This window comes from Macaca mulatta, chromosome 3 (genome assembly GCF_049350105.2).
Source record: "Macaca mulatta isolate MMU2019108-1 chromosome 3, T2T-MMU8v2.0, whole genome shotgun sequence".
Classification (NCBI taxonomy): domain Eukaryota; kingdom Metazoa; phylum Chordata; class Mammalia; order Primates; family Cercopithecidae; genus Macaca; species Macaca mulatta.
The window spans coordinates 194,785,694-194,801,949 of NC_133408.1; the positions used below are offsets into that span (position 1 = coordinate 194,785,694).

The following is a 16,256-nucleotide window of genomic DNA, read 5'->3' on the forward strand; positions in this document are numbered from 1 at the left end:
TACATGGGAGTTGAACAATGAGAACACTTGGACACAGGGAGGGGAACATCACACGCTGGGGCCTGTAGGGGGTGGCGGCGGGGAGGGATAACATTAGGAGAAATACCTAATGTAGGTGATGGGTTGATGGATGCAGGGCACTTGTATACCTATGTAAAAAACCTGCACGTTCTGCACATGTAACACAGAACTTAAAGTATAATAAAAATAATAATAACAAATAAAATGCTTTTGGGACACTGTCTGTTTCATCTTAGTAACCCCAGGTTTTCTCCATATTAGATATTCAAAAGAAATTTATGAATGGGCCAGGCGCGTTGGCTCATGCCTGTAATCCCAGCACTTTGGGAGGCCGAGGTGGGCGGATCATGAGGTCAGGAGATGGAGACCATCTTGGCTAACACGGTGAAACCCCATCTCTACTAAAAATACAAAAAATTAGCCGGGCGTGGTGGCAGGCACCTGTAGTCCCAGCTACTCAGGAGGCTGAGGCAGGAGAATGGCGTGAACCCGGGAGGTGGAGCTTACAGTGAGCCGAGATTGCGCCACTGCACTCCAGCCTGGGCGACAGAGCGAGACTCTGTCTCAAAAAAAAAAAAAAAAAAGAAATTTATGAGTGAAGAAAGGAAAGAATAAAAGCAAAAGGAAGAGAAGAGGGGAGAGAGGAAGGTTGGTTGTTAAACATTCAGGTGCTGAACATTATTAAACCAATTTTTAACTTAAAATAGCCTATAACCACCTACCAAATTCAGGTGCTAGCCTACCTAGCACCTGAATTTAGTGTCCCCTTGGCTCTCTGGGCAGTAGGAAGAAAGTGGAGCTGGGAGAAGCATCCCCTGTCAGTGTCAGTGTGCTTCCTGTGTTGAATCCACAGGCTGGGAGTTTGTCCATCCTGGGTCATATTTCTCTGGGATCTCATGTTCTTCACTCTGTGTTATGGGTTAAATTGCGTCCTCCCCCTTAAGAAGATATGTCCATGTCCTAACCTCCAATGTCAAAGAATGTGATGTTATTTGGAGATAGGGTCTTTGCAGAATTAACCATTTTAAGATGAAGTAATTAGGGTCCTTATAAAAGGGGAAAACTTGGACAGGCAAGCACAGAGGCACAGGATGCGAAGAGACACAGAGAGAATACCATGTGAAGACAGAGAATTGAGGAGTGCAGCTGCAAGCCTGGGAACGCCTGCCGTTGCCACAGATGGGGAGATGTCAGGACACACTCTTCCCTGTGCCTTCAGAGGAAGCAAGCGCAGCCCATACCTCCAGCTCACACCTCTGGTTCCCAGAGCTGTGTGACAACAAATGTCTGCTGCTTAAGCCACGTGGTCTCTGCGGTACTTCGTTGGGGCAGCCCCAGGGGACTAAGAATGCACCACAACCTCAGTCCCAGCTTGAAGATCATGCGTGCTGAGGAGGCATCAAGCCCACTTGGGTCTCCAGCTTCAAACAGGAAGGAAGGAAGAGCAGCTGCAACACTCCTGCTTCCCAAGGAGTGTGGACACAATTATAGGTTCTGCGATAATTGTCTGGAGGAGCCTCAAAAGAGGCAGCTCTGCACCCAGAACTTCCCTCAACAACTGTGCGGGCAACGAGGGAGATGGGGAGGGACGCCCAGTCCATGGCATGAATGTGCAGCTGCAGCGGGTATAGGTGAAGCCTGCTGAGGCCTAAGCAAGGGCAGTGGGGCAGAGCATGGGAGGCAGAGACTCCTGCGGCCTCAAGGTACGCTCGTCATCAGGGTGTTCTATGTAAGGCAGGAGAAAGATGCAAGATATTTCAGAAATAGTTCCATTAAAAATGGTTAAAATCTAAGAGTCCACTACTTGAAGCAAAAGCTTCCGTTATTTGGAAAATGTCCTGCACTTATTTCCAGCCAGGGTGGGGACACGAGGACACGGAGAGCCAGGGCCATGGAAGACAGATGCTGAAGGGCTCTCCTTAGCAAGCAGGGGAAAGTTTGCTAGTCCTGTGTAAACATGTTTGGCTCAGATGAAAATCAGCCCTAAGCAGCAGAATTTCAACATCCAGTGTCAAATTCCCCTGCTAAGCAGATCAGTCCATCTCCTTCGAGTAGCCAGCCCCTATGCAACCGACTCAAGAAAACAAACAAAATAGAAAGAACCGAAAGCAGAGGCATGTGGGCCTTGGGGGCACCCCACTCAGACTCAAGCAAGGTTGACAGCTGGCCCTCCCCTGTGGGCCACGGCCCAGCAGTTTTCCTTCCCAGGGGGCCCAAAGGGCACTCCCTCTGTGAACTCCGTGGCTAGAATGCCCCCTGTTTTTGGAACACAGTCATATCAGAGACCAGAATGTCTCGGACTTGTCCACATCCATCCCTTCCCCACCTCCACTTCACAGCCCAGAAGCTCCAGTGCCCTTGCCCTGCCCGCCCCCAGTCACTGTGCCTTGCACTCCCCATTGTCTTCCATCCCCTGCACTAGGGCACCCAGTTGTGATCTTTTAATAAGGGGGACCTAACCCTGTTGTGTTCTCACTGTGAGCCCCGTGTGTCCAGTTCACATAATTAGACCCTGCAGTGCACTGGTCCTGGTGCCTGTCCCTGTAGGCTGGTACCCTTCTGCAGTGGAACCCTGCCTGTCTCCCTAGACCTTCCTGATAACTGAAGCCCTGTGGCTACTGGAAGGCAGGTACATCGAACTGCCATCCAGGGTTCTGAGGGTGTCTCCTCAGAGCTTTGGGGTGCTATGAATAGACCCTTGGCACAGGCCCATGAGATCTGCTCCCTCTGCCTAAAGGTATCCTAGTCCCAGACTGCTCTGCTTTACCTGGCTGATTCCTTCCCTCTCTCAGCTGAGGAGGCCTCCTCAGTGCCTCTGCAAGCCTCAGGTCAAGTCCTACAGTGGAGACAGGGAAAGAGAGAGCTGGGACATCCTTCCTGAGACCAGGCTCAAGTCCAGGGCTCCATTCCTTCACAGCTACATGAACTTGGACTCATGACCTCTCATTATCCCATTTTTGTTTTCTGTAAGATGGGAATAATAATAGTACCTTCCTCCTGGGGCTGTGATTGCCTGACAAGAGTGTAAGCTCAACAAATGTTAGCTATGACCATTGTCATCACTATCATCATCACCATCATCATCATCACCATCATTGTCACCATCATAATCACCATCACTATCATCATCATCACCATCACTATCATCATCACCATCATAATCATCACCATCATAATCATCACCATCACCACCACCACCATCATCACCATCATTATCATCACCATCACCATCATAATCACCACCATCATCACCATCACTATCATCACCATCACCATCATCACCATCACTATCATTACCATCACTCTCATCACCATCCTCATCATCACTATCACCACCACCATCATCATCATCATCACCATCATCATCATCGCCATCACCATCACTCTCATCACCATCATCACCATCATAATCATCACCATCATCACCATGACTATCATCACCATCCTCATCATCACCATCACCATCACTATCATCACTATCCTCATCATCACTATCACCACCACCATCATGATCATCGTCACTATCATCATCATCATCACCATCACTATCATCACCATCATCACCATCATAATCATCACCATCATCACCATCACTATCATCACCATCCTCATCATCAATATCACCACCACCATCATCACCATCACTATCATCACCATCCTCATCATCACTATCACCACCACCATCATCATCACTATCATCATCATCATCACCATCATGATCATCACCATCATCATCACCACCATTATCATCACCTTCCCTATCATCACCATCATCATCATCACTATCATCACCACACTATAATCACCATCCTTATCATCACTATCACCACCACCACCACCATCATCATCATCATCATCATCATCACCATCACTATCATCATCATCGCCATCACTATCATCATCATCACCATCATAATCATCACTATCACCATCATCACCATCACTATCATCACCATCCTCATATCACTATCACCACCACCACCACTATCATCATCATCACTATCATCATCACTATCATCACCATCACTATCATCACCATTCTCATCATCACTATCAGCACCATCATCATCATCACTATCACCACCACCACCATCATCATCATCACCATGATGATTATCACCACCATCATCACTATCACCATCATCATCACCATCACTATCATCACCATCATCACCATCATAATCGTCACCATCCTCATCATCACCATCACCATCACTCTCATCACCATCCTCATCATCACTGTCACCACCACCATCATCATCATCACTATCACCACCATCATCACCATCATGATCACCACCACCATCATCATCACTATCAGCACCACCATCATCATCACCATCACTTTCATCATCACCATCATCATCAATGCCATCACTATCATCATCATCACCACTATCATCATCACCATCACTGCCACCATCATAATCATTGTCATCACTATCATGATCACCATCATTATCATCATTATCATTATCACCATCATCATTGTCATCACCATCATCCTCATCACCATCACCATCACTATCATCAATCATCATCACATCATCATCTCATTATAATCACCATCATCATAATCATCACTATCATCATTTTCATCATCATCATCATTGTCATCTCTTTATTCTTATTATTCGCTCTGCCCTGCTTTGCTTTGCGTCTATGTCAATCCACAGAGAAGCGCATCAGAAGCATTTTATAGCTCACATTTACAGAATCCTAATTCTGATTTCTAGAATTATAGCCCTGAAGCCTAAGGGCTAAGGGTACTAGATGTGAAAAATAACAATTCTTCTTAAGATGGAAAAATGAACTGAGCTTCAGCACTCCTAGGCATGCATTTATCTTTAGTTAGCTAACCAGCTATCGTCTAACTCTTTACCTATTTAAGCTGTTAAAATAGTTAACCTTATGTTTATGGTTTTTAAAACTGCAGTAGTAATATACTTTTCTTCTGGAAATGTCAAATAATATCAAAATGGATAAAGTAAAAACTGGAATTATCTCCTCTCACTTGCCGGGTTAAATACTATTTACAACGTGGTGTGTATTCTTCCAGGTCTTCATCAATACACACACAAAAAATGCACTATAACGGTAAGAAAAATATTGGCTGGGTGCAGTGGCTCACGCCTGTAATCCCAGCACTTTGGGAGGCCAAGGTGGGCAGATCATGAGGTTAAGAGATCAAGACCATCCTGGCCAACACAGTGAAACCCTGTCTCTACTAAAAATACAAAAATTAGCTGGGTGTGGTGGCACACACCTGTAATCCCAGCTACTTGGGAGACTGACAAACGAGAATCGTTTGAACCCAGGAGGTGGATGTTGCAGTGAGCCAAGATTGTGCCACTGCACTCCAGTCTGGTGACAGAGCAAAACTCTGTCTCAAGAAAAAGAAAAAAAAGAAAGAAAAAGAAAAGAAAACTGTGCTGTTTTTATTGTAGTAAAATATACCTGTCATAAACTTTACTATCTTAACAATTTTCAAGTATATAGTCCAGCATTGTTAAGTATATTTACAGTGTTGGGAAACAGATCTCCGGAACTTTTTTGTCTTACAAATCTGAAAGTGTATACTCATTAAATAAAAACTCCTCTTTGCCACCTTCCACTAATCCCTGGTAACCACCATTCTGTTTTCTCTATCTATGAATTTGACTCATCTAGATACCCTATATAATCATACTGTATTTGTCTTTCTGTGACTGGCTTATCTCACATAACATAACATCCTCAAGGTTCATCCAGGTTGTAGCGTGTCAGAATTTCTTCCTTTGTAAGGCTGCATAGTATTCCATTGTACGTATATACCACATTGTATTTAACTAGTCACCCACCAACAGACATTTGATTTGCTTCTACTTCTCGGCTATTGTGAATAATGCTGCTATGAACATGGATATGCAAATATCTTTTTGAGACCCTACTTCCAATTCTTTTGGATATATATCCACAAGTAGGATTGCTGAATCATGTGGTAGTTCTATTTTTAATTTTTTGAGAAGCTTTCATACTGTTTTATACCAGTTGCACCAGTTTTCATTCCTACCAAGAGCATACAAGGGTTCCAACTTCTGCACACCCTCACCAACACTTGTTGTCTTTTGGGGTTTTTTTTGACAGTAACCATCCTAAAGGGTGTGAAGTGATATCTCATTATGGTTTTGATTTGCATTTCTCTGATCATTAGTGATGCTGAGCCTCTTTTCATATGCTTGTTGATCATTTTATAACATCTTTGCAGAAATGTCTATTCAAGTCCTTTGCCCATTTTTTAAATCAGGTTACTTAACTTTTTGTTGTTGAATTGAAGGAGTTCTTTATATATTTGGATATTAACCCCTTATCAGATATATGACTCACAGATATTTTCTCCCATTCATAGGTTGTTTTTTCACTTTGTTGACTATATCCTTTGATACATAAAAGTTTCCTAAGTTTGATGTAGTCTTATTTGTCTATTTTTGCTTTTTTGCCTGTGCTTTTGGTGTAATATCCAAGAAATCACTGCAAGTCCAGTGTCATGAAGTTTTTCTCCTATGTTTTCTTCCAAAGCTTTTTAAGTTTTGGGTCTTATGATTAGGTCTTTAACCCATTTTGAGTTCATTTTTGTATGTGGTATAAGGTTAGGATCCAAATTTATCCTTTTGCTTGTGAATATCCAGTTTTTCTAGCACCATTTGTTGAAAAAACTGTTCTTTTCTCATTGAATGGTCTTGACATCCTTGCCAAAGATCAAAGATCATCATTTTGACCATATACCTGAGGGTTTTTCTGGGCTTTCTCTTCTATTCCATTGGTCTATATGTCTCTCTTTATGTTGGTACCATACTGTTTTGATTACTATAGCTTTTTTTTTTTTTTTGAGATGGAGTCTCACTCTCTCACCCAGGCGGGAGTGCAGTGGCATGATCTTGGCTCACTGGAACCTCTGCCTTTCGGGTTCAAGCAATTTTCCTGCCTCAGCCTCCCAAGGAGCTGGGATTACAGGCATGTGCCAGCATGCCCAGCTAATTTTGTATTTTCAGTAGGGACAGGGTTTCATCGTGTTGACCAGGCTGGTCTCGAACTCCTAATCTACCCACCTTGGCCTCCCAAAGTGCTGGAATTACAATACTATAGCTTTTTAATATATTTTGAAATCAGGAAGTGTAAGTCCTCCAACTTTGTTCTTTTACAAATTTTTTTTTTTTTTTTTTTGGCTATTTGGCGTCCCTCAAACTTCCCTACAAATCTTAGGATGACTTTTTCAATTTCTGCAAAAAATGCCATTGAGATTTTGACAGAGATTATGTTGAATCTGTAGATTACTTTGGATAGTATTGACATCCTAACTTAAGGACTTAATTAAGTCCTCCAATCCGTGATCAAAGGATGTTGAAAATGATGATTTTTACTCAACAATATATCATCATGAGTCAAACATACAGATTCATTCATCCACGTATTCAGTGAGAGTTCAGTAAGTGCCCACTGTGTTCCAGGAACTGTTCTAGGCACTTGGGATGTATTGGTGAGTTGAGATGGCATCTCACTCTATGGTTCAGGCTGGAGTGAAGTGGTGTAATCACGGTTCACTGCAGCCTTGACCTCCCTGGGCTCTGTCGATCCTCCCACATCAGCCTCCCAAGTAGCTGGGACCACAGGTGCACACCACCATGCTTGGCTAATTTTTGGATATTTTTTGTGGAGATGGGGTTTTGTCATGTTGCCAAGGCTGGTCTCTAACTCCTGGGCTCATGCCATCCACCTGCCTCGGCCTCCCAAAGTGCTGGGAGTACAGGTGTGAGCCGTTGCACCTAGCCTGTACCTGCCTTCTTGAAGCTTCTTTTTTAGCAGGGGGAAACAGACACTAAACACCAGGCTAATAAGTAAGTAAATGGTATAGTGAATTAGGACCTGATAGGTACTGTAGACATAAAAGAAAAAGTACAGCAGAGTGAGGAGAATTAGGAGGGCAGATGGGAAGGTGGGCTGTGATTTTAAGTAGGATGGTTGAACTAGAAATTTCCTTGAGAAAGTGGCTAAGTCTGTGTTCCTTAGAAAAGAGAGCTCAAAGGCTCATGCCTATAATCCCAGCACTTTGGGAGGCCAAGGTAGATGGATCACCTGAGGTCAGGAGTTCCAGACCAGCCTTGGTCAACATGGCGAAATCCTGTCTCTCCTAAAAATACAAAAAAATAGCTGGGCATGGTGGTGGGCACCTGTAATCCCAGCTACTTGGGAGGCTGAGGCAGGAGAATTGCTTGAACCTGGGAGATGGAGGTTGCAGTGAGCCAAGATTGTGCCACTACACTCCAGGCTGGGAAACAGAGCGAGACTCTGTCTCGAAAAAAAAAAAAAAAAGGAAAAGAGAGCCCAAGACGAGGCTTAGGTGCTGATACTTCCTGGGGAGGTGCCATCCCAGAGCAGCGTGGTGAGGACAGGTCACGAAGGCAGGGAAACCAAGGAAGAGATGCAGGCTGAGATGGCTGCAGGCTGACCACTGCTTCATTACAAGCCACAGAGATACAGACCAGGTGCTCAGCCAGAGGGGCATCCCCACACAGTTCATATGGAAAAACCATGCCTGAGAACAGCCCATTGGAAGGAGGGAGAAAGGGAGAGAGAAATCTTTTTGCCTGCTCACTCCTAACTCCCATTAGATGCAGCTGGAGCCGCAGGAGTCATGAGTCATGCCGCCTGGGCTCTGAGCTGTATCACTCGAACACTTTGGTAGCTCCTGCAGGAAGCAGCTCCCATGTCCTCCAACTGGGGAGTGTCCAAAAAGGGTGAGAGGAAACTGAGGCTCCGGCCATGCAGTGAGGAAGGTCTCCACAGTGATGGATGCTGAGCAAATGGCCAAGGTTTCTAGGGACAGAAAGGCTGACAGACTCAGAAGAGGCATGGTTTGTCGGATGCAAACTACCTATGTCATTCTTTGTGTGACAGTCTCTTTCCTCTTATTAGTGGCATGCAATTTTATGGAATAGATTTTAAACCATTTAAACATCTCCTCCTGAGAGCATTTAAGTTGATTCCAGTTGTTCACTAAAATCAGCATTGTCAAGACAAAGATGCTCCTCCATAGATCCTTGTGGAATTTGCCTGAGTATCTCTACTGTTAGAGCTCTAGAAGGAAAATTTCTGGACTTATAGCATGTGCATAACTAATTTTTAACAGTTGTTGTGAAATTTCCTTTCAAATATTTTGTTCCTATTTACACCCCCATTACAGAGTCTTGAACCCTTGTGATATGGTTGGGCTCTGTGTCCCCACCCAAATCTCATCTTGAATTGTAATCAAGGGAGGGAAGTGGTTGGATTATGGGAGCAGTTTCCCCCATGCTGTTTTTGTGGTAGTGAGTGAATTCTCATGAGATTTGATGGTTTTACAAATGGTAGTTTTTCCTGCTCTCTCTGTTTCTCTCGCCTGCCGCCATGTAAGAAGTGCCTTCTTCCACTTTCACCATGATTATAAGTTTCCTGAGGCCTCCCCAGCCATGTGGAACTGTGAGTCAATTAAATCTCATTCCTTTATAAATTACCCAGTCTTGGAAACTTCTTTATAGCAGTGTGAAAATGGACTAATAAACCTTGCCAATACTGAGCAGCTTTTAACTTTTTGCTAGTCAACAGGTGAAAATGTTTTCTGATTTTTATCTTTCATTTCTCTGATCACTAGCCATTTGTTTATTATCCATTTGTGTTTTTCTGATTAATTTTCTGATCTATTTTTCATTTTTTTAATTTAAAAATGCTTTATTGCTAAAAAAGGCTAACAATCATCTGAGCTGCCAGCGAGTAGTAATTCCTTTGCTCGCAGAGGATCTTGTCTCTATGTTGACGGTTGCTGACTGATGAGGGTGCTGGCTGCTGATCTATTTTTCTACGTGGTTGTTTATTCTTAATTGTTGCTATTTCTAACTTTCAGGGCCTATTTGTATATTAGGAGCATAAACCCTTTGTGTTTTATGTACAGGGTGACCATATGCCCTGGTGTGCTTGGTACGGTCCCAGCTTGTACCTTCAGTAATGATTGACTGCTCCCCCTTCACTCTCAAGCATCTAGGTTGGAGTGATAAACAGTACCTAACACCGCAGCCTCGCTGTGTCTGCCTCTCTCTTCCTCCACGGCACCTGGGTTTCTTTCCTTTACAAAGGCCAAGTATGATGAAGATGACACAGAATCAACTGCCCCAGAGTTGCACGAAGCTGTCTGCCTCTGGAGAGAGACACTTCAATTCCCCTTTAGAGCAGACAGGTCTTAGTTTAAAAACAAACTCACCAGGATAGATCTTTCAGCTGTATAAACACCATGCATTATTGCATTACTTAGTAGAGATAATCAACACTTGTTTACTGAATGGATGAGCAAATGAATGAGGAACCAGAAATAAGGATGTTTCTGTTGGATTACATTCTCAGTTGAAGGTAAATGGTGGAAACACAAAGAAAAGTTGGATCTGAACCAAGAACTTGGAATTAAGCAGAACAAAGTACCACCTAATCTCCCCTCCTGGTGCTTCTACCCCTGGTCCAGTGATTCTGAAGACCCGTATGTTATGGTGCACATGGTAACCTCAGCTACGTACTCTGTTGCGTAACCAACAACATCAGAAGAAGCTGAGAAGAGTCCCGTCCGCAGATGGAAAGGGCTCTAAGTGGATGGCCAGGGCATCTGCGCTGCTCCTAGGTGCCCAAAGCAATACCGATGTATGTTTTGGAAGCTAAAAGCTAAGCGTGCTACAGGTACTGGTGAGGAAAGTCTTATCTGAAGCCAGAGGTCATTTCAGTGATTTCTAAGGTGGCTATTGTGGAGGCCAGAACTGCCAAGGCATCCTGTATAACACTGAACATGGCAACAGTAATCCCAAGCACAGCTTCACTCCCTGGGGACGCGATGTGCGTCAGGCACTGTTCTAACCCTTTGTCTGTATTATCTCATTCAATCCTCATCATAACCTATGAAGTAGGATTACTCCCACTTTAAGATGAGAAAACAGGACACAGAGAGGTTGAGTAACTTGCTCAAGGTCACATGTCAGCAAGTGGCAGAGCTGGGGCCAAAATTCTGCCAGTCTGAGTGTTGAACACAGGGTCAAATTAAAGAATAGTTACTTGCCTCTTCAGAGTTTTAACATAGATAACCTTTTGGCAACCCTATGGAACAAACCAAGCAGAGATCAAAGGAGTGCCTGGATTCATATTCCAATTTTGTGGAAAGGCCTCCGGGGCTGTATTTTCTGTAATCTTAAATTTTAAAATGGCCTTCCAGAATCTAGACCATCCCAAATACAGGAATCCCTGAGCCCCAGAACTAGGCTAAATATCTGGTTGACTTTCCACTGCTTCTATTAATGGAAAAAAGACACGTGAAAAGCTGGAACAGACATCCATCTATCATCTGGGCTGGAGTTCAGCCCTCTGGCCACAGAGCCCAGGTAATTTTCCAGCTACCTGAGTACTGTTGATGAATTAAACTCCATAACCCTGACTTACTCAGAATTCTACCCAGGAGTACTTTCTGGCCAAAGGTGCATCATCAGTTGGGCATGGTGGCTCACGCCTGTAATCCCAGTGTTTGGGAGGTAGAGGCAGGCAGATTACTTGAGCTCAGGAGTTCGAGAACAGCCTGGCCGACATGGTGAAACCCTGTCTCTCCCAAAAATACAAAAAGTTAGCCAGGTGTGGTGGTGCTCGCCTATGGATCCAGTTACGTAGGAGGCTGAGGTGGGAGGATTACATGAGCCCAGGAGGCGGAGGTTGCAGTGAGCCATGTTTGTGCCACTGCACTCTAGCCTGGGTTACAGAGTGAGACTCCTAGGTACATGCAAGCTACTGGCTACACTTCAGTCCTTAGTTGAGAAGTTGGTTCCCAGGGGTTTCGTTCTATGAGTATGTTTTGGAACGTACATGTTACATATATTTTTATGTATTAAAATATTTTAACATAATATTTTAATTATGGAGAATGGGAAAAAGAGAAAACAAAACTTCACTTCCAGCGCATTTCCAGGAAGCTTAGATATACCCATGATGTCTCCTGTCAAGCATTTCCTTCCGTCTGATGTTCTCCTGCCAGTTCAATTTATTTCCAGGATTCACTGGAGACTCGGATGGCTTGGGGGCATCATTGCCATTACAATGTCGTCCGCCTCTCCCAGCGTACTCAGAGAATAGCAGGTAATGAATTCAGTTAGCCTGAGCTGCACTTCTGTGAACATTTCCCTATTCCGTTTGCACCTGGTGTTTTCATTAGGCTAGGAGGAGCCCCTCTAACAAGAGACCCCACGAAAGCACAGCTCAAAGAACAAAGAAGATACTTCCCACTGGCGTGGGAGGCAGAGGTGAGCGTCCCCGCTGGCGGGCAGTGGACGGAGCTCTGTGGATGGAGCCTCTGCCGTCTTGACCCTGCGGCTTCCAAGGCCACCCCAGTGGATGCCATTCCAGCCATGAGCAAGGGCTGCAGCTGGAATCCAGGAAGATCTCTTAGGCCAGCAATATGGAAATCGCACGGAGTGCTTTGTTAGTGCTTTGCCCCACAAGAGTCCCATGTTAAAACCTCACCCCAGGACCTCAGAATGGGATTGTATTTGCAGATGGGGCCTCTGAAGACGCGATTAAGTTAAATGAGGTCATAGGAGTGGGTCCTAAACCAATACTACGGATGTCCTTATGAGGAGAGATTAGGATACAGATACACAGAGTGGGATGACCCAGGAAAAGACCCTGTCTGTAAGGAAGGAGAGGAACCAGCCCAGCCCTGCAGACACCTTGGTCTCAGACTTCCAGCCTCCAGACCTGGGAGAACAGAGACATTTCTGTCGTTTAAGCCTGCAGGCTGCAGGGCTTTGCTACGGAAGCCCCGGAAACTCATAGAGGCTTCTAGTGACATTGCCCTCAGAATAACAGCCACATGTCACAACCAGCTACAGGGGAGGCTGGAAAATGAGGCCTCCAGGACCCAGCTCCATTTCTGCTGCTGTGGAGAAAGGAAAGACCAATGTTGATGGGTCATTAGCCATGTGGGCCTCCCCTAGAGACAGGTGTTCGGCCCCACCACCCTGTGCAGTCGGTCAATGAAGACCTCGGAGAGGGACGTGGCAGGAGCATCTGTCCAGCTTGGTGGGGGGGAATCTACAAAGTGTAAGACTTGTCTTAAGAAATGGGCTCCTTATGTGAAGAAACAAATGAGGTGCAATGGGAAATAGAAAAGAAAGAGACGCAGACTGGAGTGATGAGGGAAGACCTCCACAGCAGGCAGAGCTGGCCACAGCTCACGAGACTCCAGTGAGTGGGGAGGAGGGAGCAGGCGTGTGTGATGGGTGTGGCATGGCCGTGGGAATGAACGCCGTGCCTGCATCTGGACCTTCAGTGTCCGTCTGGAATCTAACCCCGGCGCCCTCGGTCCCCATGTCTTCCCGATCCCACACTCTTCCAGTACCTTTGTTCTCCGTGTAAGCTGAGCAGAGTGATTTCTGCTGTTAGGAACCAAGACCCCTGGCTACAAAACAGATCTGCTAACCTGGAATGGCGGGGGCAAGCACAGGCTGAAGACAGAGGTGTAAGGCTTCAGAGGACAGCAAATGCAGTCGCTCCAAGAATAGATCTAATATGTGCACAATGCACAAGTCCCTCTCGGCTGTGGGCTGCATTTATTCATTCATTCAGCACACACTTACTGGGTGTTTTCTGACTCCCATTGTTCTGCACGTGAAGTTTCTGGATGGCCCCCGGAAGGTGGGAAGAACGGGGATGCTCTGATGGAAATCCTGGCTTTACAATGGGAATGGGAGCTCAGTGGCAGAGGAGTTGAGGATGAGAGGAGAATAGGACATCCTAGATGCCCCCGGGAAGCTGCAGGCGCAACCCACACACAGCTGGGGCACCTGAGAGAGTGAGAACACGGGAAAGAAGAAAGCAAGGCATTGGGGAAGACACTTGGCAGACAGAGGGAACAAGCAAAGGTGTGTTCTGAGGAGACAGAAGGCATCAGAAGGGCAGGGAGAGGTCCAGGAAAACTCAACATCACAGAAGCTAAGAGAGGACAAAGCTGCAGGGAAGAGGTCAAAGGCTGGCCGGCTGAGCATGACTGGCTAAGTGAGCTGTCGCCCACATATTGGAACACTAAACTGAATGTTAGCTATTCCATGGTAGATTAATATTTGTTTTCAATGAAATATATCTGCAATGTACTGCAAAGTGAAAGCCTCGGCACTCGGACACGTGTGCAGGGGTTCCAAGGGCGTAGACCCGCGTGTAACGTGGATGTCACCGGGGCAGGCGCCAGCAGCAGAATGGAAGTTGAGCTAGGTACATTTCTCGCCACAGGGCTTCCTTGGAGGCATCCTGTGCGGGGCCAGCACCAACCTCCCATCTCTGTTGGGTAATCTTAGCCTGATGGGTGAACATCTGGCTGAAGAAAGGGAATGGGCTGTTCCTGAGAGCAGAGGGTAGCGCGTGGCAGATCTGCAGCCTAAAAGAGAATAAAGAATATTCTGTACAGCTCTCATCTCTTACCTGGTTGCTTGCAGAGTCCAATGCCCACCTGGGTTCAGGGGCCCTTCACTGGGCTGTCAGCAGATGAGATTGTGGATGTGTACCACTCTGCAAAGCCTGGCTCTGCATGCCCACAGCCACGTGGCCTTTCTCCCCTAGGCGGTTCCAGTCCTCATTGCTGTCAGTCCTTATCACCCTCAGTCCTCGTCGCCCACAGTCCTCATCGCCCTCAGTCCTCCTCGCCCTCAGTCCTTGTCATCGCCCTCAGTCCTCGTTGCCCTCAGTCCTCATCGCCCTCAGTCCTCCTCGCCCTCAGTCCTCCTCGCCCTCAGTCCTCGTCGCCCTCAGTCCTTGTCATCGCCCTCAGTCCTCGTCGCCCTCAGTCCTCGTCGCCTTCAGTCCTCCTCGCCCTCAGTCCTCCTCGCCCTCAGTCCTTGTCATCGCCCTCAGTCCTCGTCGCCCTCAGTCCTCCTCGCCCTCAGTCCTCCTCGCCCTCAGTCCTCCTCACCCTCAGTCCTCATTGCTCTGAATGTTCATGAAGGGCATGATTTCTTCCCTGTGTGGTTGGTGCAAAAGTAATTGCAGTTTTTGCCATTACCAATAAATAGTAGCAAACAATGTCATATTTTGTAGGGACATAATTTTCCACAGGTCTCGTGATTGTCTGTACACCCTGAAAGCAAAGATCTCAATAACCTCTGCCCCAGGATGTCTTGTCATGGATGTCTGCAGACAACCTTGCTTTGGAATTTGAAGGGTCCCCTCCAGAGAAAAGATTCCCGTTCCCTAAGCTGGAGGATCCTCTCCTGTCCTGGAATCCACAGTGAGTGCAGGTCTCATTCTGTGGGGATTAGGGCTTATATAACTAAGACAAAAAATGCTAGTACTCTGCCTGCTGCTGTGACTGTGAGTGATACACCATCCTTTGTCTCTAATGCAGGAGTCTTGCGTCTTCTGCCAGCAGCCACGAAACTATGGCAGCCTAACTTGTTAGACAGCAAGTAGAGTAAGATCTCAGACCCATTTATAGAATTTTGTTAAGAAGCAGACAAACCTTACCAGCAAGGCTTATAATCTAATTAAAGGAGCTCAAGACTCCTATATAGTTCCTAAAGAAGAAAGTGCGTCCTGGGCTCCCGCCCTCTCCCTGCCTGTCCTGTCACCCACTACAGTGGTGACTCAACCAAAGGTGCTCGGTGAAAACTGGGCTAGAGGTGAGCTCTTGGTGCCTGTTTCCAACGCAGGCGTTCTCAGACCTGAGCAGCCGGCTTCGAGTGGGAGAGTCGTCTACTCTTCCCAAGCCCTCTTGCTGTGCCAAGTCAACCACAGCCGACAAGAAGACCGACATGGTGCTTGGTCATGTTGATCTGATGAGGACGGCGGCACGGACAGCTTCGATTTTCAGTGACGCTGGCGCACTTTACACACACATTCCTTTGAATTCTCAACACATCCTGTAAGGCTGAAACTCCTTTCCCCACGTCACAGATGGAGAAAACTCAGCTAGATCAAGGTCATGTTGCTAGAAAGTGACCTAACTGGGTTTAAACCCACCAGCTTGGCAGCTCACAAGTAAGCTGCGAATGCTGGATGGAAACCCAAAACCGTGTTAGTGTTCATTAGGCAAAACCGGGGAATGCCGGCGAGGAGGAGCAGCGCGGGCTGCCGGGTGCTCCGCGTGCTGCAGATACGAGGTGGTTTTTGGAAGACAAGCTGCTTACATGGCCTTGTGGCCATCTGGCTCTTGTTTG

General features: G+C 46.2%; 1 long non-coding RNA gene across 1 annotated transcript in view; it reads right to left on the reverse strand.

The window, feature by feature from the left end:
- The window catches only part of LOC144340034 (uncharacterized), a 23,049-nt gene extending 6,930 nt beyond the window's left edge, over positions 1-16,119 (reverse strand). The window contains exon 1 of the long non-coding RNA XR_013415754.1: positions 14,527-16,119. This is a non-coding gene — a long non-coding RNA (uncharacterized LOC144340034). The remainder of the gene's footprint in view (positions 1-14,526) is intronic.
- Between the last annotated feature and the right edge of the window lie 137 nt (positions 16,120-16,256).